Genomic DNA, 27,052 nt, shown 5'->3' with positions numbered 1-27,052 from the left:
GTAGTGACAGATGTGCGCTGTATGCGTTGGCATTGACAACGGTGTAGAAGGAACGGCGGCATGGAAGCCATAGGCCGTAGGCGTTTATTGTGTTCATTGGCGTTTGCGTTGACAAAGTTTTAGGCACATAACTGCCTCCCTGGGTCAGTGGACGCCTGATTAGCGCTTCGATGTACGTGGGATGGTGAAAGAGAGAGAAATGTGAGCTGCATGCGTTAGCGCTGACAACGTCGTGGCAGACACGCGGCACTGCAGCAGTAGCCCGTAGCGTTCTTTGGGTGAGCATCTCGCGATGAATCGTTTATTTCCACCTGCCAGTGTGGCAGTGTGGGCGCGCTGCCTATGCAGTGTCCGGGACGCACTGCACGTTACAGACGCCAAGCCACGTATAGTTGCCCGATACGCCATAGCTTTCGCTCTCTAAACAGGTTCCTGAGTAGTTCATCCGCACCTAACTTTTTTAATGGGTCTATCATTATCTCCTGCTCGGCCAGTTCCCCACGTTATGTATGTAGGTGTGGAGAGATATTCGGTGAGGTTAGTGTCGCGGGTTCTTTTCTTGTATACCGCACAGTCATCAGCGCAAAAAGGTATTTAGAATGAAGCTGCACTAGGTCTGCCGTTTATCTATGTTTGGAAAGAGACGGGACCGACGGTTGATCCGTGTGGTACTCCCGAGTTGACGGGTGCTAGGCGGGAGTTAGTGCTTTTAGCAATATACATATTCCACACAGCTAGAAAGGACAGCGTGAATGTAGGCAAATACAGTCGGATCAACTTTATAGAGCCCATTTTTCACAATAATAATAGAACGGTTTACATTGTCAAATGAATTACAGAAAGTCCAGAAAGAAGCAATCTACAGGGAAACCTAATCAATCAGCACGGGGACGCTGTGTTTGAGTAAATAGAAACTGTGTTAAAAAAGAATTGTTCGGTAGATTCGTAATGAAAGCTGGAAGAAAACTTCATATTTTCTGGAATGCTGACCAGGTGATTAAATATAATATGCTCCAATACTTTCCTTGTTGCTGATGCAAGTAAAATCGGTCAGTAATTCATTAAATTATGAATTTTACTAGATTTAAAGATAGCAACTATCTTTCTCCTCTTCCAGTCGCTGGCTGGTGACGCAGAAATCTGAGACTGATCTGAATATCTGCTAAAACGTTATGGAGCACTGATAACTTGTATTTTTTAAAAATATTTTTTTTATTATGATAGTTCACAAGAAACAAAAAGTTTTGTTATAGCAATGATAGATTTGTTATGAGCAGAATCGAATGAATCGGGGTCCAGCTGATAGTAACTGGACTTGTGTGTTAATTGTGTTGATTGCTTGGTGAGACTAGACTGATTTAATGAAAGAGTTATTTAGCAGTCAAGCGCGTTGAATTAGTTGGAATTTTCTGAATGAACAGAACAAAATTTTGGGCCAACTGCAGCAAAGAGGTGAGCGCGCACTTGTCAAGCTACATGCAGCCGCCATTGGCAACAACCTAGCCTACGTAATACTGGCGGCCCATTAACGACAATGGATTATCCGCGATCCACATGCTTTCATGACACATGCCCAACTAACACATGACACATGCCCAACATGCCTACGAACGCGGCGCCTGAGAGCTCTGTTGTTCGATCTTCTTTTGATGGCGGTTCTACCTGGGTGGTATAAAAAAGACGTAAGAGTCGCCATACAATGCATCGCGGGTGACTCTAACGTCTTTTTGCTACCACCGAGGTAAAAGCGTGATGAAAAGAAATTGGAACAGTGGAGCGCCTAGGCTCCGCCCGGTTCGCGTTTTTTTCCGTAGACCCTGCACAATGACTTTGACGGCGACGAACTTATAAAGCACAAGGAGAATCAAGATAGTTCATCACTTGCCTGAAACATGTTTTGTCCGCGGAATCGGAATTCTATCCAAAAATAGTCGCCTTCTTTGGGGGTTTCCGTCCAATGAATCACACCTTTGCTGTAAGTTGTCCCGTTGAGTCTAATTGCCACCGCTGCGTGTGTATCATAATCAAAGTCGCCGATTTCCACGTAGTCTATTCGTGTCCACTGGTTTATTGAGTAACGGAACCTGCGAAGGGAAAGAACACAGAGCTGATGCGTGAGGAACACCAGGGCCTTCCCGGTTAGAGCGGTAAGAGGCAACAGGGGCGGAGGGGTTTGGCTGAGGGCTGATGTTGCAGTGCAATCTCCTCACAGAATTTTTGGAGGGATCAAACGCAAGAATCATAACTGGATTGCCATACTGACAATGCCATTGTGTAGTAGATAACGCGACGCACTTCCTAGACAAGCGCAATATGAATTTTTTGAAATAAAAGATTGCATTGGTATGTCTTAAAAACCGTGGCACACAATGACTGACACCAATGCTTCCATATGTTCCCGTATTTAATACGTAAAGAAAATATCACACGAAATCTAGAACTACATCCGTCCGAAACCAGCAAAGCAATGCATGCCGCTATATGAAAAACGTAAAGGCCATGACATTAGTAAGTATAGAGGACAGATATTTTAATTAATCTTTGTGTTTCAAGAACCTTTATATTTTTGCACATATGGAACGGCCAGGAAAGAAATCTCAATGACGCTGTACTTCTTTCCAGTGTACTGCGCAGCACCAGCTGCCGCCGGTCTTTTGTTGCGAGTAATTTCAACGAAACTTTAGTCGCAACAGCGAGCGCATGAACAATCAGGGAGTTCTGCAAAATATAAGTTAGAAGTGCGAAGATAATAGGTGCTTTTAGAAATGCGAAGATAAAACTTGAAAAAGGAGAAAAAAGTGTGAATGAAAGCATAGTCAATATATATATAGACTAAACCTCGGAACAAGATATTTAAATAAACGTATGTCTCCATTAAATCTACGTATCTAAGCAAAAGTCACTCTATATAATGCGTGAAACAAGGCAAATAAACATCTTGCGCAATCACGCATAGTATACTTTACAGACGGAAAGACAGACGATCCAGGCAAAAACAAAACTACGATAGCTGAAGTCGTGATATGTACTTGGGCCATGCTGTGGTCGCGACAGAACCGTATGGTTAGAATAATGGAAGAGCAATGTAGAAATCAATACGAAAGTACGTATTTTTAACTGCCTGCACGACGGCAATTATTCTGCACCCATAATTACGGAAGGGTATTCCTTTGCTTCAAAGAAAAAGTAAAAGCAGTTAGCTAAAAAGGAAAGAGGACAAACGAAAGCCACGAATTATGCCGCAAGTTGAACTAACCAATATCCGAGTGTATATGTTGGGAAATGCCGCGCGGGCAAGGCTTTCAATAAGCAAGGTCAGCCAAGATCGATTATTGATGTCCTCAAAATTTTCGTATACGCATGGTTATTTTGATCATGATGCTATCTGATGCTAGGGTTACGTGACTCCAGGTGCATGATCGTTCCCAAAAAATCCAACCCCAAATGGCAATCTTCGCGCCAAAATGTCTTTTCTAGTGTGAAAAGGGCATCGTAGGTGACAAAAACCAGAATGACTTCCGGTGTCGCTGGTTGTTTTGCTCCGCGGCGCGTCAAAATTCAAAAACATTTCGGGGGGGGCTGAAGCCCCATATGCCCTTATAGATTGTAAAGGCGTGATTTTTTGCCCAGAGTAGCTGCCTAAAAACCAGGAGCTCGAGGCCAATAAAGATCGCTTTCCTAAAAGCGCTAACGCGCACATTTCAAGAGTGCGTGGGACTGTGCTTCAAAGGTGCCATTATGCTTGCACTTCAAGAGACATACATATATGACGATTTTTGTTTTCGCATAGACACGAGGTTAATGTAACAATTCAATTAAATTTTCAAAGAACTATAATTTTCTTTGCCCTCGTCGCAGTCCCCCACCCACGCTCTCGTTAAATCAGCTGCTTAAATCGGCGGAAGATAGAAAGACATGATAGAATTCCATCATAGCGACATGCATATCACTACATGCCTTCATATCATTGAATACTAGCAGATTACTCCGAAAGCCACCGTCACTCTGAGAAAACACGGCAGAGAAAGGTGTCAAGGTGTCGATATGCATTCATATTTGAGATCCATCAAGTTAGATCAAAATGTGATGAAAAATAAACAGCAATTTGTCTAAAAACTCGAGCGCCAATCAGAGAAAATCTTTTCTAGCTGCCATGTTTTTTCTCTACTTTTATTTACTCGGCATCACCTTTCACAATATCTTAGAGCGCCTGGTATCCGCTTAGCGCATACCAGTCTTGCGATTTCCGTTTTTCAGCTGTATGTGGAAAGAAATACTGACATTTATGTTTTCAGCCAAATTCCAAAGAGGTTACCGTTCCTAATGTTACGTCTTCCCTTTAATATTTCGCTTAACTGTAGCTTCAATTCAAGGCGCCAAGCTGGCCGATAAGCTGGGCTCCGGAGGTACATCAAGACATATCGAATACATATGTGTCCCTCAGCACAAAATACAAAATACAGGAGTAGATAAAGGCACTGCTCTCGATAATAATCACGGCCCTCAGATCAGTGGTTGTTATCGAAAATCAGTGGCTCTCCTCTGCCCTCATATCGTTAGTTGACTTTTAAGTTCTGCACAAGAAATAATCGCTGCAATATCGAAAAAAATGCTGTCAGTATAATACCACACGGTCCCGAAATGCGTGCTACTTTTCCAAGTCCGTTTCTTCCTCTTGATTTCGACTAGGATGTAATTAACTCGCGTTTGTTCTCTCACCCTCTCCGCCCGGCTTCAATTTTTCAATGTTACACCTACGATTTTTCTTTCCATACCTCGCTGCGTTGTTCTTAACTTAAACTTGACTCTGTTGGCCTCCACGTTTCTGCCCCGTAGGTGAATACCGGTTACAGCAGTGGTATACTTTTCTCTTGCGGGATGATGGTAAACTGCCAATCATGATCTGAGATTACCTGCCATATGCGCTCCACCCCATTCTCTTAGTTCTAGTTATTTTCCTCTCATGATACAGATCAGCGGTTACTATTTTCTCTAAAAAGACATATTCTGTACTTCTTCCTGCACCTCGCCACCAATTGCGGAGTGCTGTTGTTCCCTTGCTAAACTGTTGAACTTTACTTTGCTGTTCTGTATCCAAAATTTTAGGCCCACCTCTCTGCTCTGCCTGTCTAACTCCATCATACTCTGCAGTTCATGTCCTGAGTGACTTAGCAAGGCAATGTCGTTAGCGAATCGTAGATTACTTAATTATTCCCCATACACCCTTATCCACATCTGCTCCCAATTAATGCCTCCATATACCTCATGCAAAAAGGCGGTGAATAGCATTGGGGAGATCGTGCCTCCCTTCCCGACACCCTTTGTTATTAGAATTTTATAGTTGACTTTATTCAGGACTATGATTGCTGTGCATCTTTATAGATATCTTCCAATATTTACACATAACACACTTTGACAGCATGATTCCGGAGTGCCTGCATGACAGCTGAGGTTTCCACTGAGTCAAATAATTCCTCGTAATCAATGAAGGCTATATATAGGTATTGGTTATATTCTGCGCATTTCTCTATCACCTGATTGATACTCTGAATGTGACCTGTTGTAGAAGTACGTAGAGTTCAGCTACTTGGTGCATGGCAGGACTGAACAGCGCACAAAGGATGTGCGTAAGCATTGTTACGTCTCGCCTTCGTCGTGGGGGAAGACAACGGCATGGCTGCAGCGGAACGCCGACTGTCCCCAAGACGCGCGTTGGGTGAGCGCCTGGATAGCCACGGAAGCCGCGTTCGTCTGCCCGGTGGAGCGAGCGTTTCCCCTACACCAAGTGTGAACGCGCGTTCGAAATGCGCGAAAGGACATGCGAAAGGACATTCCGGCGTCTGTGCAATGGCATCGTTCTCCCTCTCCCAGCGCGTGACGGCGGTGTGATCCCTCGGGAGTGAGTGAGTGCGTGTGTGTTTGTGATTGGTGCCAGTGAGAACTTCCTTCCCCTCCAGGCCCGGCCCCCATCTAGGGACCCTAGGGAAAGGGAACTCTTTAAAACCTCGGCAGCGGCAAGGCCGGAGAGCTCTTTTTCATCGAATGGTCTCCTCATGAGCTGTCGTAATGCAGCGTTCCTGCAGCTCACCTGTAGATAGTGTAAATTTTGTATAAAGTCCTCTCTCATTGTCTTTTCCCGCAGCCTCGTCTTCGACGTCCCTCATTCCCTCTCCGGCACACGACCATGCTACCTCGTCTTTAAAAAACTGGTGGCAGCGGTGGGATGCGAAACATCGGACGCCAACGGAGTGTTGCGGACAACGGGACGCTGAGCAGCAGAACGGCGAGTCGGTGGCAGTGCAACGAGCCCTGTGTGTTGACTGGTTGCCTGCAGCGGAACGACTGCGCTGGATTCTTGGCTGCGAGGTTTGGTGAGTGCGGGACTTTCTTCTGCTGAGTTTTGCCAGGCTTTTGTTAGTTTCAGGAACAGAGCTGGTAATTGGGTTGTCGTTGCTGCTGGGTTAGTTGCAGCAAGACAATAGCGGGAAGTAGAGAAGCAGCACTCTGAGCAGCCATGGATTTGAAGACGCTGCGCAAACCAAAGTTATTGGAGCTTGCGAAAGAGTGGGGTCTGGAGGTATCAGACAAACTCAGAAAACCAGAACTGCTGAAGGCTATTCTTGCGTTAGAGGCTGAAGATGACGAGCTTGCGGAATGCCTTGAGACCATTGAGGAGAGGGAATTGGCAAAAAGAGAACAAGAGGAACTTGAACGTAAAGAAAAACAAGAGAAAGAGGAACTAGAACGTAGAGAAAAACAGGAACGCGAAAGAGAGCTGCGGGAACAGGAACGCGAAAGAAAGCTGCGGGAACAGGAATACGAAAGAGAGATGCGGGAACTCACGCGTGACCTTAACGCGATCATAAGTATGAGAACGCGATTTCGCTTAAGTTTTTTCAGAAAAGACGAAAATTTCGGAACTTTTCTGGAAAAATTTGAGAGAATTTGCATGGAGGAGCAGCTAGACCAGAGTTATTGGCCAATTGTGTTGATGGGATTCCTCCCATGTTAACCCAGAAATGTTTGGGCGAGGTTGTCTGACGAGGATGCCCACAACTATGCGATAACTAAAAGTGTGCTCCTCCGATACTTTCGAATTCCCGCGGAGGCAGATTTGGAAGGCCAAATTGACGGTGGTAAGCTACACCGCGAGAGTGTCAGGGACCGAGTTAGGAGCTCCGCTCAGTCGCCGGATGGCACGAGTGCTGTGCAGAAGTGGCGGCATAGGACAGGTTTTGGTCCAGGAAAGAAAGGCCACTTCAGCAGCGAAGAGCGAAGAGTTCGGTCGAATAGCTAGCGAAGAGGGCAGATCCACAAGCCGTGACGGCTCGGGGGATAATGTAGGCACTAAGGCTAGCAATGAGGAAGAGTGCACATCCGCAAGCCGTGAGGGCTCGTGCGGTAATGTAGGCACTGCTAGAAATAAGGAAAGGGGCAATGCGTTGGTTTTGAGGCCAGAGAAGCATGCACTTTCCGCGAAGGAGGCTGATTGCTGCGATCGAGGAGGTAGTACCCTGGACAATAAAGCTACGTTAGCCGAACATCGTCGCATAGTTCAAGTTCTGGGCAAGAGTGTTAGGGTAGGATCGATTAGCAAGCTTCAGGAGAGCAAGTTGTTATGCCCAGCAGAAAGTAAAGGGCAGTCGGGACACTTACGTGCTGCGTCACGCACTGACTCATCGAAAGAGGGAGCCGATAGTTCGAATTCTAGTAGAAAAGGCGGCTCGCTTCTGAGTCAAAAAGCTGATGAGAAGGCTGAGTGCCCCGCGAGAAAGGGAAGTGCGCAGAGCTGATCTGCGAAGGAAGTTTCTAGAAGGCGGCCGTCGAAGGGAGAGCCAGACCGAGGGGTGCTCTCGAGAGAACGGACGAAGTACGGGCTGAGGACATTGTAAGAAAGGCCGGCCAGCAGTGTACTCGTCCGAGACGGTCACCGTGGCACTCCATATGCGATAGGCACCGCACTAGGGCCGGACTGGCTAGGCGTGTACAGACGGCTCGAAAGCCACCTGACCCATTTTGGCGACGCTGCGGTAGCAGGACGCGTGAAACTTGCAGCGGCCCACAGAGGAGCACGCACTGCTACCTCACGAGGGAACGCAGCAGAGCGCGCTCCAGTCAGAAAAATGGCTGAGGCTTAGCTAAGGTTAAGCCTAGTCAGATGAGAAGCATATTGATGGCTAGGCTTGGTCGTCGCTCAAATCAGCCCTGCTTCTAGGCGGCATCCCAACACCTGGCCGCCTCGTAAATGCCCGGAGAGCTGTTGTTGTTGTTGTTGTTGTTGTTGTTGTTGTTGTTGTTGTGACTGATAGAAGGATGAAAAGGAAATTGCACGGGCCTGCCTACTGGCTCAAGCCGGGCCACCACCGCTGCCTCGTGCAGATAGAGGAGAGTCAAAAGATCAGAGGAAAGAGAAAAAGGAAGGAAAAGACGCGCGTCGCAGCAACAACTGCGTCCGCCGGAACGGACGCTGCTCAAACAACAGATAAGCGGCCGAAGCCGCGCTCGCCGAAGCGAGAACAGATACCCTCACTGCCCGGAGAGCGAGGCAAGCTCAGCTTTATACCGCTGCTGTAGCGTCAGGTCGTCAGCTGCAGCGCCTCTGATGTGGAGCCTCCACCGCCGCGGCCGACCGCGCGAGCCGGCAGCCCATCTCTCCTCTGCTGTGACGTCATGTTGTCACGTGGTCAGCCGCCGCGCCTCTGATGTGGAGCCTCCACCGCCGCGGCCGACCGCTCAAGCCGGCAGCCCATCTTTCCTCTGCTGTGACGTCATGTTGTCACGTGGTCACGCTAAAGGTCAATGGTAGCTCCACCGCCGCGCTCGACGGGCTGCAGTGGAGCTCTAGTAATATGCTTCGCATAAAAGGAGCGAAGTGTACTCATGAATCGAGAGAGTACACGCAGGCGTTTCTTTCACGCGTGACCGTCAACCCCTCGCATTCAAATGTTCAGACGCGGCTCAGGTGTTGGAGACGCGCGGCCGGGGTGCGTAACAAATCGTAGTTGCATGGCGTCTGGGGCTCGCAGGTGTCAAAGAGCAGTTGATTTTTTTCGATTGTCGGCTGCTAAAGCCACTGTTAGTGTGCGTCCGCGCAGGGCGCGGTTGAAGAATAGGCGACCCCTTTGACCCGCGGCGCGGCCCGTTAGCAGCGGATTCCGAGGATGTCTCTACTGTTTGCTTTTTCTTTTTTAAACCATTCCGGCAGACAAAAAGTTTTGCAGAAAAAAAGTTTTGAGCAGGAATAGCTTTTGGACGCGTTGTTTGCATTGAAAGCGTTTCTTTTGACAAAGATTGTTTCAAAACATGTTTATAGTGGTGCCCATGTGTAGCAGCGTCCGTTAAAACGCGAAGTGCTAGCCAGACGGGCCATTTAGGCCACTAGCATAAGCGCCTGGAGTTGCTTGATTTTTTGGAATATAGGAAAATAATGTGACTTTGGCGCCGATGTTGAGCGAATCTTTGCGGGGATATGCAAGGTGACGGCAGTATGCTGCTATGCAGAATGTAATGCTGTGGTCATTACGAATCAGAATACATCACAAAAAGGGGAGTCTCAAAGGCAATGCCGATAGCTTAAATTGAGGTCCCTAGAGCAAGAATCAGCATCATAGTTGCTGTTTGCTGGTCTTTTTCTTCCTGATATAGGATTTTGAACCTATTGGTTTTGTTTATTGTTTTAAATTGGGATGCGCTTTGTGGTGTAATGTGCCGATCTGTGGGAATTTTCTCAGTGCTGCTGAACTACTCCCAGGAATTAATTGGCTTTGTAAGAGGGAAAGAGCCTGGCATCGCTTAGTGGGGATTGTGTCGTGCTTGCTGACTGAGCGGTTGGATTTTCGGCGAGGTTCTAACGCTAGCGGAGCACGAGTCACTTTGCAGTAACCTTGGTGAACCTGCACGTGCAAAGGAAGCCTTCGGGGTGCGCTGAGCTCCAGAACCGCCGAGAGACAACCGACTCCGGTCGAGACCAGCCTCAAGCGACATCCCTCCGGACAGCAGATGCTGTCCCCTGTCCATCGGGATCTCCTTCCCCCGGCGGGGCAGTCTGTTACGTCTCGCCTTCGTCGTGGGGGAAGACAACGGCATGGCTGCAGCAGAACGCCGACTAACCCCAAGACGCGCGTTGGGTGAGCGCCTGGTTTGCCACGGAAGCCGCATCCGTCTGCCCGGGGGAGCGAGCGTTTCCCCTACACCAAGTGTGAACGCGCGTTCGAAATGCGCCGGAACGCCGCTCGAGGACATTCCGGCGTCTGTGCGATGGCATCGTCTTCGTCTAGGTGGTGTTGTGTGATCCCTCGGGAGTGAGTGAGTTCGTGTGTGTTTGTGATTGGTGCCAGTGAGAACTTCCTTCCCCTGCAGGCCCGGCCCCCATCTAGGGACCCTAGGGAAAGGGAACTCTTCAAAAGCTCGGCAGCGGCACGGCCGGGGAGCTCTTTTTCATCGAATGGCCTCCTCATGAGCTGTCGTCATGCGGCGTTCCTGCAGCTCACTTGTAAATACTGTAAATTTTGTATAAAGTCCTCTCTCGTTGTCTTTTCCCGCAGCCTCGTCTTCGACGTCCCTCATTCCCTCTCCGGCACACGACCATGCTACCTCGTCTTTAACAGCATCCCCTCGGTCATCATTCATCCCCGCGAAATCATGTATCTAGATGAAGGTGCCTGATGACAGTGATCCTACCTTCGAACCATGCGCACTTGGTTGTCAGATCGTTATTTCGTAAATATGCATATTACTCCAGTAAACCATGCAGTGGATAGTCAGCGATCGTGTCTTGTCGCCTCTTTGTGTCCTCGTCCTTTGTGCGCTGTTCAGTCCTGCTATGCACCAACTAGCTCAACTCTCCGTACTTCTACAGTTCATATCTAGTACATCGAGCCGCTTAACATGTGACAATAATGTTCTTCTCGACAAGCAAGTCGCCCTGGCTTCGGGACTTGCCATGTGCGCGTTCAAAGCACGAATGGCTTCCTGGTATGCAATACGGGCGATATGCCCCTTGGAAGTACTGGTGTTGTGTGGTGGTCTACAACCATCAAAAGGTCACAGTCGCAGGTTGTGCCGCATCACATCATCAGAGTGGTGGCGGCAGTACAGGCTGTACAAAAACAGCCTCTGGGTGTCGTGCGGCAAAGAGAGACACAGAGTGCAACGCTTCCGAGAGTTTTGTCAAATGGCGGAAAGGAACATCGAAATCCTGTGGACCACAGCGCATCCTTAGACACTCGTGAAGAAGCCTCCCCGTCCCGAATTAAAGCTACTGATTCTGGGAGAACAGCAGGTGCCCCGAAATCACCATAATGTTCTAAGAATTGGTCCAAAGTTCTGTGTTCAGCCGACCCTTGAAAAACTGAAGAAAATAGCACTGGCAAGGAATATCTCCCGCCAAGCTCCTCAGGACGAACGACCTAGGTGCATTGTTGACTGCGTTGAAGCCGTAAGTGTCAACAAGGATAAAAGTAATATAGCTTTTAGCCTATCTCCATTGGCTGATTTCTTGGCGTCCGAAAAACTGAGGCCTATCCTTTCCGACAAAGAAGGATTCTTCATAATTATGCCAGATACCTTATTTAAAGAAAAAGCGAGACTAGCCATCGACAAGAGTTTCAACATCGTAAATGTCCAGGTAAAAAGGAACAAGATGAAAGCCTTACAGCTTTTGAGCAGTCAGGGTTCTGGAGCGCCTATACTATTCTGTAAAAAACGCAAACATCAATTCGTTGGAAGTATTTTTTGCTGCGAAGACGCATAAACCGAAACACGTGGCAGCATGCGGTGTCAAAGTTTTTGCAGAAGGACGTTGGCGCATTGACAATGGAGGATCCTTGCCATGTGTCACATTCGTCTGCTCTTGTGGAATATTTGGCATGCCACAACCCAGGTGCCCGTAAGGCCTTCAGTATAGACCTTCAGAACATGTACCATTCGCTTCCGCATGATCATCTCTTGGCATGTGTTCGCAAATGTATAGCAGATGATAACGATGCGCAAACCTCCATCCGCAATGTTGCCTATCTGTGGAATCCTTTCTGGAACTGCTGTCCATATACCTGCAGTCCACATTTTTTCAGTTCGAACGAAAATTGTATCTACAGAAAACTGGCGTGTGCATTGGGTCATGTGTGGCACCAGGTTTGAGTGCAATTTATGTGAGTTATGTTAACAAGGCCATCAAAAATAACATACCCGCCGTTGTAAAAGAGGTATTCAGATACGTCGACAATTACATTCTTTTCTTAAGCACGGCTGACTTCTCGAAATGCGTCGAAGGCATTCTGGTGATATTTCGCAAATGTGAAAAAGATATAAACTTCACTTTTGAAACCCCGTCCGGTGATATGCTTCCGTTTCTTGATTTAAGGTTGAATTTAGGGCAAGACCATGTTTGTTGGATGTACGCACCAAGATCGAAGAAGCCTTTGCTCGGTTTCAAATCTGGCCATTCCAAGTTAGTTAAGTGTGGCATAGCCGTTTTATGCATAGGTTTGGCAATCTTTAAATCTTGCGAGCATGTCATTAAGAGTAGCTTTAAAGAGCAGATACAAAAATTGAGGTCAGGAGACTTCCCTGACGGTGTGATCTTGCTCGCGTGCAGTAAGATCCTGAAGAAAGTTATGGCTTCTACCAAACGACAGGCGTCTGAAACAACCCGTCAAAAGGAAAAGAAAAATATCGCGGTCATACCGTATGTCCATGGCATGTCGCATCGCCTACGACAAGTTGGACATAGGTATGGAGCAGACGTTATGTTTTCTGCGTTCATTAAGCTAGGCAGCATTTGTGCTAAAGTAAACAGAAGAATCGATGACAATAAAAGCCGTGCAGACAATGGAAAATGCCAAGTAAAACTTGACTTATCTTTTCTTGAGTGCGCAAAAGGGGTTGTATACAGAGTTCCATTCACGTGTGGCAAGAATTATATCGGTAAGACAGGAAGATGTCTCAACATTAGGATACGTGAGCATGAAAACTCATTAGGAAAAGCACCCTCATCGAACATAGCACTACACCATAAGGAATGCAGCTACCTGATGACAGTGATCCTATCTTCGAACCATGCACACTTCGTTGTCAGATTGTTATTTCGTACACATTAATGTTACTCTAAAAAATCATTCATTTCATAGCCAGCGCTCGTGTTTTGTCGCTTCTTCTCTATGTCCTCGTCCTTTGTGCGCTGTTCAGTCTGGCCTGTTGTCGCGTATCCTTTTCGAAAGCCTGCCTGATCATTTCGTCGACTGAAGTCTTAAGTAGTCCTGTCACTATTAGCGATTGCCTTAATTATTACCGGGTAGGCAACGGTGAGTAAGCTTACCAGTCCGGAATTTTTAAGTCCTTGACGTCTCCTTTGTAATGAATTAAGATAATGTTCGCGTTCTTCCAAGCTCGTGATGCGCCCGAGGTGACAAGGCACTGCGTAGACAGAGTGGCTAGTTTTTCTAGGAAAATCTCCCCTCCATAACTCAAGAAATGTCCTGTTACCTGATGCTCATCATCTGCTTTCTTCCTTTCAATTCATCTTAAGAGTTTACTTCTTTTTTTTTTTACTGGCGGTATGTCCCATTGCTGTGTGCTACCGTCTCTCTCGTTAACGTGCTCATTGCATTGGCTACTCTATAGAGTAGTGCTGAACTGTTCAGCTATTGGTTCAGCTATTGTTCAGCTAACTATATTGGTAATGACAATGCCCTCTTCCTCTCTGAATGCAAGCATCTGGTTTTTACCTATTCATTATCTCTTCTTCAGCGCTCTTAAGCTATCTGCGTTCTTTAGAGCATGCTCGATTCTCTCCACATTAAACTTTTTATCTCGGCAACCTTGCGCCCATCTATTAAATTTCATAGCCATGCTAGTTCTATGCTGTCTCTAGAGTTAGATGACCTCATGCTTTGGCGTTTTTTAATTAGATACTTCGTCTCCTGAGGTAGCTTGATGGTCTCCTGTAGAACCACTCTACCGCCTACTTCGGCGCACTCCGCAACGATACCTGGGAGGTTATGGTTCATTGTTGCAACATTACGGTTTTCTTCTTGAGTTAAAGCGGAATACTTGTTCTGCAGCGAAATCCTGAATTTCTCTACGGTCCCTCTTACCGCTAATTCGTTAATGGGCTTCCGCGTCACTAGCTTCGTTCTTTTCCTCTTCATATCTAAGCTAATACGAGACCTTAGCATTTTGTACTCGCTACAACGGACCTTTACGAGGACCTCCACAACCTCTACGATTCCAGGGTGAGCGCATAAAACGAAGTCTATTTCATTTTTAATCTCACCACTGTGGCTGTTCCACGACCGCATCCTGTTTTCTTCTTAACGGAAGAAGGTATTCATGATCTGTCAACTATTTCTATCTGCGAACTCTACTAATAACTCTCCCCTGCTATTCCTAGACCCTATGCCATAGTCACCTGCAGCTTGGTCTCCAGCGTGCTTCCTGCCCACCTTCGCATTGAGGTCAGTAATCAGAGCAGTGTACTGTGATTTTGCTTTGTTTTATTCCCGATTCCATGTCTTCATAGAAGCTTGCAACGATCCGGTCATAATGGCTAGATGTAAGCGCGTAGGCCGCCGCCACCACCTTCAGCGTGTACCTCTTAAATTTCGTAGTAAGGATCTGCTGTTTGCACTGGCTGGTGAACATGAACAATTTCCGGAGATATTTGGTTGTGTACTCCTTGCACTTCTCCTGAGCATATTTTTCTATGGTGTCGCCACACACCTGTTCGACTAGGTGGAAGATATACCGGCTTTCGTGAATGGTTGCCAGCCCAGCAGCATAAGGGAAACATGTTTGTCACCACCCCCACAGTCCAGAGCAGCGGTGTTCGAACCCGCGAACTACGTCTCCGTAGAACTCTGCCCTAACAACTGAGCCACCGTGGTGAATCAATTCTGATATGAGCATTGCTTTTTTAAGGAAAGAAAATGGCGCGATCTATGACACCACCCACACACACACCCTCGTGTGTAATACAACACCCGGAACGCTGTACGACGAACGGCTGCATCGCGCATATGAAACCGCCCGAAACGCTGCTCGACAACCGACACACACAAGCACGGGACCAAAGGGAGCGCGGTGCGACGAACGACTGCCTCACAATTTTGATAGGAAAATTCGTTTTGAGGAAGGGAATTGGCTGTGTAACTGTGTCACATCTTCTTGTACACCTAAACCGCGCTCAACTGTATTCTGTTGCACCAAGCCACTAGCAATGCTCTTCCGAAAAGAAAAAAAATTAAAAAAGCCTATATTGCAGTATATCTTTAAGTAGAAAACCCGCTATAAAGTGGTAATTTTCCTCTCACGGAAGTAATGCGTATACCCAGAATGGGTACCTTTTATATAAACTTATTTTGCGAGCATATTGATCGTCATATCAGTTGTGGAACCTGTGATAAGACATTTTGAAGCTTTTGAGTCTCTTAACGAACTATCTTTAGACAATGGTCTACCGGAGGTATAATAAGCATAATAGTGGTCTATAAAATTGTAACAAAGAATAATACATAAAATTTTAAGAGTCTCCATGGACCTCTGTCTACGGGGCCAGTAGACCTTTATCTATAAATCGAACTCTATTGAAAGAGTGCCGCCAGAATTTAAGAGATTGTTTACATACCAGTGAACAATATTTTTTTCTAGAAAGACTATTGTACTTGAGTGAAGAAGTCTAGAAAAGCTGTGGGAAGAAATTTTTGCCGGACGAAACGCTGTGTTGTGGCACACCTTAACACCACTTCAAAAATCTGGTTCGCCCCACATCGTTTGAGGCTTCATCGAGAGACGACTGTTTTTCGAATTCATTGCGTCCCTTTCCTCATCGAAAGTGTGTCCTCATAAGCCGTCGCATCTGTAGCCCTCACTGATAAATTACGAACATAATCACCTCCGACCTCGACTGCTATGGAACAAACACAATACCCCATTTAATTTCTAGCAGAAAAAATCAACCTGCGATGCCTAATTGCGTCGGCCGAGTCATAAACCTTGTGCTCCAAAACCTCATTATCATCATCACCAGCCTGACTACGCCTACTGCGGGGCAATGGACCCTCCCTTATCTCACCAGTTAACCCTGTCCCGCGCCAGGTGCGGCCACCCTGTCCCGCAAACTTCGTGGAATTCCTCAGATTCCAGTGTGTGACCCTTAAGGAACACCGCTTATCTTGCCTTAGCATTAGATGCCGTGCCCAATCCCGTTTCTTCCTCTTGAGTTCGACTAGGATGTATTTAACCCGCGTTTGTTTCCTCACCCACTCAGCCCGTTTCTAATCTCGTCACGTTGCGCCTATCATCTTTCACTCCATAGCTCGCTGCGCTGTCCTTAAGCAGAACCCTTTTCTTTAGCCACCCCGTTTCTAGCCCGTAGGTGAGTAGCAGTAAGATACGGCTGTTATACATTTCTCTTGAATGGATATAGGTAAAGTGCCACTCGTGATCTGAGAAAACCTTCCAGATACGCAACACCCCATCAGTATTCTTGTAGTTATTTCACTCTCGTGATCCGGATCTGCGGTCAATACCTGCCGTAAACAAATGTATTCTTCGACTGATGAACATTACTTTGGATTTCTGGGAAATAATTTTTAGACCCATGGACAGTACTGCTCTGCCTGTCTAACTCGTTGATCATGATTTGCAGCTCTGAGCATACCTCAGACTAAAAATATTATTATTTACGCAGATGATACTAATGTGTTCTTTTCAGGAAATAATATGGCTATCTCAGAAAAAGAAGCATACGTATGGCTACAAGAACTTTCTTCATGGCTGGAATCTAACCAATTGAAACTTAATGTTGAAAAGACTAAATATGTCGTATTTAGAGCCAAAAACAAGATCATTACTGAAACTTTTCAACTGAAATTTCAAAATTCAACTCTACTTCGTGAAAATTCAATAAAATTTTTAGGAGTAATTTTCAAGCAGCACTTACTGTGGAATGACCATTCAGATTATTTACGCAGTAAAGTATCGTGGTCAGTGGGCATAATAAACAGACTACGAATGCTTGTACCTGTCAGATGCAAACTACAGCTATACTACTCTTTAGTTCACTCCTATATACATTACGGCCTACTTGTGTGGGGAACAACAACACTTACTAATATAGCAAAATTATTTGCGCTGCAAAAAAGGGCTATCCGAGCCTCAGCCAAGACACAGGGGAGGTTTTTAGAAAACACAAGTTACTTAAAATACAAACAATGTATGACAAAAAACTGGCTATATACATAAAGAATCAAATAAAATACAGTAAAGAAACGTTTCAGAACACATATCTGCGCATGCCTGGACTATATAACTTCCGAACAGCTAATTTCCATGTTTCAAAGTCCCGTACAAATTATGGCCACCAAATGTTGACATTTATGATACCTCGAGTTCTAAATGCTTACGCCCCACTACCTTCTATGGCAATGGAAAAACGAAGTGACCAAAGCTATAAAAGAGCCGTGCATGATATGCTACTTTCGTGACAGTGCTGTATAAGTAAACAACATTGTATCTTTTTTGGTATCAAAACTGTATATTACTGTCAATTTAATTTTAACCTGCGTTTTTTTTCTGTTCGAAGTCGGTTGCTGTCAAATGCTTTGAATGTTTGTTTTAATTTGTTGTTTGTTTTTGTATAGGAGGGCAGGCCTTAGTCAGGTGTTGTTTAACGCCTTTTGCCTGCTCGTCCTTGGTTTACGTATGCATTGTAAACCAAAAATAAACCAATAAAATAAATCTCCTGAGTGATGTAGCAAGGCAATTTCACCAGCGATTCGTAGATTACTGAGGTTTTCGCCATTACAGCTTACTTCGAAATGTTTCCAATTCCGACTTCGGAATACGTGCTGTAGGCAGCGATGAATAGCATTGTAAACATCGTGTCTGCATGCTTTATATCTTTTCCTGTTGACAATTTATTGTGGACTTTATGTAAGACTAAGTAGGTGTGGAGTTGTTACAGATATATTCCCGAATGTTTATGTTAGGCTCTTCTACACCTTGATTCCATAATGCCTGCGTCAGTGCTGAAGTTTCGGCTGAGTCAACCGTGGTGGCGTAATCGATAAGCGCGTTATATTTGGGCTCGTTACGCTCAAAAATTTCTCTCTCTCATTATTTGTCGCGTCACCATGGCATATTCTCGAGAACCCTTTACTTAAGCCTGCCTGATCATTTGGATGATGGAAGTGTAATGTGGCCCTGACTCTGTTAGTGATTGTGTTCGTAAATATCTTATAGGAGGCGGAGAGTAAGCTGATCGGTCTGTATTTTTTCACGGAGAGTAAGCTGATATATCTGTTATTTTTCAAGTCCTTGACGTCTCCTTTCTTATGGATTAAGATCATTTTAGCGTTCTCCCAAACTTGTGCTACTCTGAAAGTCAAAAGGAATGGCGACTACGGGGTGGCTAGATTTTTTAGCATAATCTCGCTCCGTCCTCTAACCGATCGCCTGCAACGTGATCCGAAGCACCTCTTTTACACCTTTTTCATTGCCTGTCAAGCTTTGTTTAATTGTTCTGTCGATATTGACGGGATGTCCCAGCGCTGTTCACTACGGCCTCTCTCAGTAACGTCCTGATTACACTGGATAATGTACAAATTCGTGTAGCAATGTCCCTTATAAAAATGATATATAGACTTTCTACAGACTTTTTATAGACTCTATAGCCATCGTTTAGACTTTTCCTTTTGTCTATAGACAATCTGTAGAAAATCTACAGACGAACGTCTATAGCTGCTTCAATTTCCTTTTGTCTATAGACGGTCTATAGACTCGCTATAGACTACGGTCTAAAGATGCCTCAATTTCCTTTTGTCTATAGACTCTCTATAGACTAAAGTCTTTAACTGCTTCAATAGAGGATATGCGAAATGCGCAGCGCCATCTCGCGGCGCTCCGAGAACTAAGTCCTCCATGTTGGTACGGTACAGAAAATGAAACCGCAGCCCAGCGTTGGGTTAAAACGGCTGCGCTTCGTTTGAAAAGTAAAATGCCGATGCAGTGTTGCGCTACCCTCTCCACTGTGAAAAGACACTACGATGCGTGCCAGAACTAGGTGCGTTCCAGCTTTCCGCTTTTCTATTTTTTTACTCTGTCCCAACGTTTTAGTAACACAAAACGCCATGCGAGGTATCATGTGTCAGCACGCGGATCAGTGCGCAGCTTTCGCTTTCTGCGCTGATTTTTGACAAATCTCTCGAGGTGATTTGCGTTTAAATTAAGATAAGGACCACAGCCTTTGTTGTCTCTGATCAAAATTAGAAGCCGATTTCGTGCATTTATCAACTCTCCGGTCGGGCATGAATATATATAGACGCATACTTGAACAGCGTAATAGAGAACGTAATTTTTTTGAGCGGGCCAATCGCTCGTGCCGTGGCGAAATAAGTTCACTCGAAGAACCACATGCCGATTACTGCTTAGTTTGCTACGTGTTCAGTTAAGTTTTTCCCGTGTTCAATTAGTTTTAGAAGGGCGAGCAAACTCTCTGGAGCATACGCATATGTTATGCGCGTTAAGGAGTCTTTGTGAAGCAATACACCCTACGTATAAAAACTGAGGTGCGAATGCTTTATTTCTTGAGGATTCCTGTACCTTCGATAACTGCGGCGACGAAAATCTAAAAAAAAGAAGCGAATAATATAGCTACTTTATTATGAAGGAGGGACGCATTTTTAAGCTAGAAAGTACGTGCAACAGTGTTCTGAAAACGCTTCAGGCCATCAGATTTTATTATCGTTGTGGCAAGCTCCAACAGCTTGCTTCGCAACAAAGCCATTTGTCGAAGTTTGGGAGTAAGCTAATTAAGTTTTGGAAGCAACCGAACATGCTAATTTCGCCCCTGCACACACAGCTTGACCAGGGTATCGAGTCCGTGCATGCACCTACAACTGTAGCATCTTTCTCTGATCAAGCCGCCGCGGTGGCTCAGTGCTTATCTGAAAAAAAAAGCTGCGTCTTTGCTTACAATATTTTGAATTATATGAGCATGCCTACTTTCCTCTTGTTAATGTCGACTGACTGCGTCTTAAGCAGGACGCGGTTTCAACGAATTGTGGCGAAAATCAACCGACGCCGGGCTCTGAAACGGTGACGTTGAAAACCGCGGATGCGCATTGCACATTACAGTAAAGGAATCGAATTACGCAGCTGGTCGAGGGTCTTGTGTGATTATACTTCAATGCACGAAGCTCCTGGCGTCGGCGCGAACGAAAGTTCGCACTATCACAGAAGTTTGTCAACACATGTGCGCACTCACCGCAAAATAACCGCTCGCTACCCTACTAGATGAATTCGCGTCCACCTGGGAATAAAATAGCCATGATAATGCGTGATGCTTGAACTGGTGCTTTAATGCGAGCATTAAAACGACAACAGCACACGGTCACGGTTCGACTTTCCAACCCACTTTCGAGTGCCGATTATTGCGATCATCAGCGCCAGACATCAAGCGAAGCTGAGGTACTTTCAAATGTAGGTGCTTTCAATAAGCTGGCGCTTATTGAAAGCACCTTATTGAAAGCTTGCCTGTTGAAATTCCGCTCGCAAGAAGAAAGTACACATTGCAAACGATCCACCAGCTCGACGAGCTCGACCGAGCCAAGATGGAAACCGGAAGTTGTGGGCGCGGTGTTGCCAGACCGCCAAGCAATTTCGCATATCGTCTATTTCCTTTTGTCTATAGACGGTCAATACACTCTTTATAGACTAAGGTCTATAGATGCCACAATTTTCTTTCTATATACGGTCTAAAGACTCTATATAGATTACGGTCTATAGCTTCTTCACTTTCCTTTCGTCTATACCCGGTCTATAGACTCTGTATAGACTGTACACTATATATAGCTAACTGTCTATAGACCAGTCTATAACAATCCTCATTTTGTCTAACAATGTTCTATACACTGACTTTCGACTAAGCCCAGAACAATGTCAAATTCTTTTTGCACTGCATGCTGAGGGGACCTGCATCTGGTGACCGCAACTATGTCGGGAGTCCTCCACCTCCTTCGCTAATACGGAAATTAAAAAGTATTGCTTGAGGACATTACAACACCCTCCTGTATATTGTTTCCAGGAGCCTTGATAAGCTCCTTTTCGTTATACCATGACGTATATTGTCAATGCAATTTAATATTTAATGCTAACAAGTAAGCCGAGGAAAAGCAGCCGTTCTTGAAGAAAGGGTGCCCGCAAACTGTACTACATCGAACGAATACGCTGTCCCTTAAAGGAATCGCTCGACAAAATTTCATTCCATCTTTCGATCGTTACTGTCCAACGCGCAGAAATCAGAAACATTTCGTCAATGGTTCTATATTTGTCTTGAAAACGTCCTGAAAATAAAGGGGAAAAGACGGATGTGAGAATATAAGGAAGCGCCCATCCCTTAGAAACACCTTAGAAGAGTCTCAACGAGCCTGGTTCTCTGTGCGATTAACATCTGCCATTTATACTTGTGCAGTTTGTGTTCACGTGAATAAGTGCTGCGAAGCAACAATCACAAAGCCAGTATTTTTTAGTTCCTACCCTTGCACCCGTTGCTTCGGAGCCGATGACACGCTGATGTCGCCCATATCAGTTTTTAAACACGAACACACGCAAAAAAGACGTTATGCTATGCAAATTTATAATTTACATTTGAAAATTGTACCGCATATTATTCGATGGGAGATGCGGCGCGTTTACGGACAAGCAGTTAGATTTCGGTTCTGTTTTCACGAAAACAATAATGTTTTTAGAGGGTAAGCGAAGATTTTAAGTTTATAAACCAATTGCCTTCGGTGGTCTTGGATATCAGATCAAGCTACACACAGCAAGAGTGCGAGCGATAAAGATACGACCGTGAAATGGGTTTCTGTTTCACGTTTTAGCCGTATTACCGCGAGACGGCGGAAAATCATTCGGGCTGCAAACAACCCTGTGCGTGGATGCATCTGTGGCGTTGGCGTGTTTTTTCGCGGATTACGTTTTCTTCAAAATCCAACTTCATCATCCGCTTACGGTAAGTCTACACGTTTATATTTTATTCATTTGGTCTCTTAAACCACTCTAAGCAGAGCTGTGTGTGCAGAACAGATTATGTGCGGATGCAACGACATACAGGGTCTGTTCTGAAAGTAGTAGGACTCATTTTTTTCATAAAGTTCATTCAAGGGAATAGTACAAACGATTAGAATTTTTCAAAGCAACACCCTTCCGCACCTACACGCTGCTGCCAATGAGTTTTCCAGTTTTCGTACGCCTCCAAGAACGCCTGGACCGGAATGCTGTTTAGCTCCCTCGTCACGGCCTGTTGAACTGCCTCTACCAATCCGTGATGTTCCCCTTGAGCGTCTATTTTATTCACGGAAATAGAAAAAAGTCTGGCGGGGCCAAGTCGGGGCTATAGGGGGCCTGAGCCAGCGTTGCCGCCTTGTGCTGGGCAAAAAATCGGGGTCCTCATTCACATGATGAAGAAGATCCTGGCAGATCGCTTTCCGGTTGGCCTTTTGCTTCTCTGACAACACTCCCGGCAGAAACCTTGCGCACACTTTCCTCATGGCTATGCTTTCTGTCACGATCTCAAAAATTCGGGTTTGACGAATGCTCAAGTCATCAGCAATCATTCTGATACTCATCCTGCGATCACTGTTCAGTAAATGTTTCATTTGCTACACATTTTCATTGGTCTTGCTGGTCAAAGGGCGTCTGGAGCGGTCGTCGTCTTCCAATCTTTCCTGACCTTCTCGGAACAGCTTGTGCCACTCAAAAACCATCTTATTTACGCATGGCAGCGTCACCGTAGGCCTTCTTAATCATGTCTTGAGTCTATTTGCCCATTTTATCAAGAGTTACACAAAATTTGATCGCGTATCGCTGATGCAGTGAACGCTCTATGATTCTGCCTGACGAGACGTTTCGACAGGGGTTCACAGTACTAGCGACCTGCCCTCTTCAACGGCCGAGAGCCGACTGCCAATTTTCCCCAGCGTTCCCAATATCCCCCTTCAACGATCCTGCACGCGTAGACCGCCTCTCGTCCACCCGTTGGCCCAGGAAAAAACCAGTCGTACTACTTTCAGAACAGACCCTGTACGTCCTATCTTCGTTTCTAAGGCGGAAACCATCGGGTTCTCGACTAATGCCGCTTATCTCTGCGCCGCTGTCTTTACTAACGCGCGGAAAGGCAGTCTGTGCGATGCCCTTGATGATAAGCCGCTCCTCGCGAGTTGTGTATTAGATTTTTCATGTTTCAAGGTAGATGCGCGGCCAGAAATGTTTAGCCTGTGAATGACGGCCGAAATGGAACTGTGCGTTAGTTAGCGCCGTGCGAGCTCAATTTACTTTGCACCTCCGAAAACGTATACTTACATACACTCTCGTTCTGTGGTGGATTATATTTAATTTCTAATCTTTGTATTATCGCCTGTCTTGGCCATGGAGTGCTGTTCTTTTTGAGGTGTGCATTGCTTACGTGTGGACTCTCGCTCTGTGCGCGTCGCGGACGCCGACGTTTAGCAAAGGTGCCTTGTAACGCTATTGACTGGAGCGCGAGACGTTTGTCAAAGTTGTAATCAAGCGGCGCTGGAAGAATGCTTATATTGTGATGGGTGAATAAAATTCGTTGCCGGCGCGAATGGCCGGCGTGCTTAAACACCGCGAAGAACCCACGAGCTGCATCCCGTCTCCCCTTCGTTGCACACGTACGGATTCGTCCATGTCTGTCATCAGAGCCGTAGGCCGCAGCCGCTGGCCTGCGGGCACTTCATTTTGAAAGCTGGGTAAAGGTCGGCTCGACAAGAGGTGGCTTACATTTAGTTCCGAGTGGTTCGTTCATGAATCCCGCTCACGCGTGCACTGATTTCTCGAATACCATTTGCGCGAGAGACAAAGTATGTGTTTCTGATTTGAGACTGCTACGTTACGAACGCGCCGATGTAACTCTCCGCTTATTTGCGCCTAAAATGCAATTCAGCTCTTGTGTTATTATAGCTGCGCCTGTTGAAGGCGTTAATTGTTTCATTGAAATACTTCCTACTTTGAGCGCGTTCAGTGCTTTCGCTGATTTTTCTAGCAGCGTTAGGTTAGGCTACCTCCATGCAAGAAACACACCTCTTTACTGCGCTATTGGGGCTGCACTTGAGGAAAAAACTAAGTGAATTTCAGACGGTATTTTATCGTGACAGTAATATGTTGTCTCAACATCGCGGCTGCTTTTGAAACGGTGCAGCTGCAGCCTCTGTGTGCTGTATGAGTTTTCTGAATAACAAGCGCGGCATGGAAGCGCTGCAACCCGCTTATTTCTAAGAGCGCGCGCTGATGTATCAGTATGCTGTTCCGTCCTTGTGCTTCAAGTTATAGGCGCAAATCTGTGGTGAACTGGTTGCTTCTGCCTGCTGGTTTTGTATAGCTTGTGCCCGTTTGAGTATCGGCTTACGTACACCCGGCAAAATCTTTAACTGGCTCTGGTGTTGCATCGCTAAATGCACCTTGTAAAAATGTGACTTTCGGCTGCACTGCTGGCATATTCATGCTGGAATTTGACGCGTGAGATGACATTTCATGGTTTAGGTTTGTTAATATAATGTTTGAGTGGAGTACTTGCATGTTTAGATCAACGTTATCAGAAATATGCATCGTCTGCCATGAAAGGAGTGGTAGTTTACTCAGAGGATGAGGCCATGTGGACCAGATCCATTGCTGCGTATTCCGCTTGTTTCATCTGTTCGTTATGGCGGACGAATATTTCTGATAACGTTGATCTAAACACGCAAGTACTGCACTCAAACATTATATGAACAAAAAGGAACAACGAAATGACATTTCACTCGTCAAACTACAGCATGGATATGCCAGCAGTGTAGCCGAAATGCACCTTTTTTTACGAGGTGCATTTAGCGATGCAACACCCGAGCCAGTTACAAATTTGGCCGGGTGTACCAGGCTTCAAGCAGGGTATTTTGAAGCGATTCTTCTATGGCGGTTATAAGAATAAATTCTCCAATATTCTCCTTCTTGGACCCCTGTGTAAGTTGCACTGAATGTGTATTTTATGGATGTGACATTCTCAACAGCTCCTTGCGAGCCAATGCAGATATCTGGTACAATTGTTCGAAGTCTTCTGTTACAAATAGTGTAAAAGGATTGCCATACAGAAATCGGTATCAGTACTGGATTCAGAGTAGAGCGCTCCAGGGATTATGGGTCTTTGTTAAAATGCTTTATGAGGACACTCATAATCTGTCTTGTATTTACTGAAATGATTGAGCCGGCATGATAGCTCATTGGCTATCATGTTCGTCTGGCGACCTGAAAGATGCAGGTTCGATTCCGGCATAGGCGTTCACATTTTAATAGAGGTAAAAATAGGGACCTGTGTACTCTGCACAGGTGGCCGAAAATATTCCGCAGCCTTTCACTTCAGCGTCTCCTAGCCTGTGTCGCCTTGGGTCTTTTCAAGCCCATAAAACCTAACCAAAAGATCAAGATTGCATTTCTAGAATGGCATAGCCAGGATATGCCTTGAATTGTAAAGCACATGTGTAGAGATGGAATGGTTTTTTTTTTCAGTACCTCATATTATTTTTTTCCTTTGTGCTGTACAGGTGAACATGCCCGGATGATTGACTGCAGACAACAGGCCACAAGAATGCTTCTGAGGAAACTAGCCGGACTGTTACTTTCAACTTTTATGTAACTGTGGTGCATTATTATGGTGCATATATTGCATATTCCCAGCTTGTATAGCTTGGAAATAAACTAAATTTGTAAATATATTGATTGTGTCATTTGTGAACTCTGTCTGGTGACTTTTTTCAACGGTTGTACACTGTCTGTCTATAGGCTGTCTATAGAAAATGGTCTACTAATAGTTTAGTAGACAGAGGTCTATAGACTGTCTATAGATAAAGATCTATAGACTGTCTATAGATAAAGGTCTATAGACTGTCTATAGATAAAGGTCTATAGCACTGCCAGGCCACACAATTATGGAATGTCTGTAGACAGTCTATAGACATATGTCTACTGGACCAGTAGACTTTTGTCTGTAGACTGTCTATAGACACTAATCTACAGGAAATCTATGGCCATAAGTCTATAGGCCGTCTATAGTCTGTCTATAGACAAGTGTCGATAGACGGTCTATAAACTACTTCACAGGAAATGTATGGCCATAAGACTACAGATTGTCTATAGACTGTCTATAGACCTGTGTCTATAGACTTCCTATAGAGGTATAAACTTTCAGTAGACATTTGTCTATAGACTGTCTATAGACAAAAGTCTACTAAAAGTGTATGGCCATAAATGTATGCACTGTATTAGACCAGTCTATAGGATTTGTCTGTAGACAGTCTGTAGACTTCATCGACTAAAGTCTATACACAGTCTATGGATTGTCTAAAGAAATGTTTATAAGGGAATGTTTGGCTAATTTTACTACCTTATCCATGTTGATACTCGCACTGCCCTCTGTTACCGATGAAATTATGGCTCTTGCTGATGCCTAGTTTCCTCTTCGTTTTTAGGCTACATTCGCTCTTTATACTATACTCGATTCTCAGAACAGTAAACTTCTTCACGGGCCGCCGCAGTGGCTCAGTGTTTGTGGAACTCGGCTGCTGACCCGAAAGACGTGGGTTGAATCCCGGTGCGGCGGTCGAATTTTGATAGAGGAGAAATTCTAGAGGCCCGTGTACAGCCCGAACTCAGTGCACGTTAAAGAAGCCTGGGTTGCCGAAATTTCCGGAGCCCTTCGCTATGGCCTCTCTCATAGCCTGAGTCGCTTTGGGAAGTTTGACCCCATAAGCCTAAAGTTCCTTATATCGGCTACTCGGCCTTTATTAACTGTTATAGCTATGCCACTTCTATTCTGTCTGTGGCTTTGGACGCCTTCATGCTTTGGTGTTCCTTAATCAGACCTCTCCACTCCTGAGACAGCTTGCCTGTATTTCGTCGAACCAACCTAACACCTCCTTCTGCTGCGCATTCCGTAATGATAGCTGTTATCGTTATCCTTCATATATTGAAGATTAAGTCCGCACTTAAACCAAATATCTGTTCT

The 27,052-nt window shown here is 45.5% G+C and overlaps 1 pseudogene; it reads right to left on the bottom strand.

Moving 5' to 3' along the window:
• LOC149370259 (uncharacterized) overlaps positions 1-27,052 on the bottom strand; it is a 72,955-nt pseudogene that overhangs the window by 23,537 nt on the left and 22,366 nt on the right.

Source organism: Amblyomma mixtum, chromosome 1 (genome assembly GCF_055824585.1).
Source record: "Amblyomma mixtum isolate Tamu chromosome 1, ASM5582458v1, whole genome shotgun sequence".
NCBI lineage: Eukaryota > Metazoa > Arthropoda > Arachnida > Ixodida > Ixodidae > Amblyomma > Amblyomma mixtum.
This window is presented reverse-complemented; position numbering and strand designations above follow the sequence as displayed.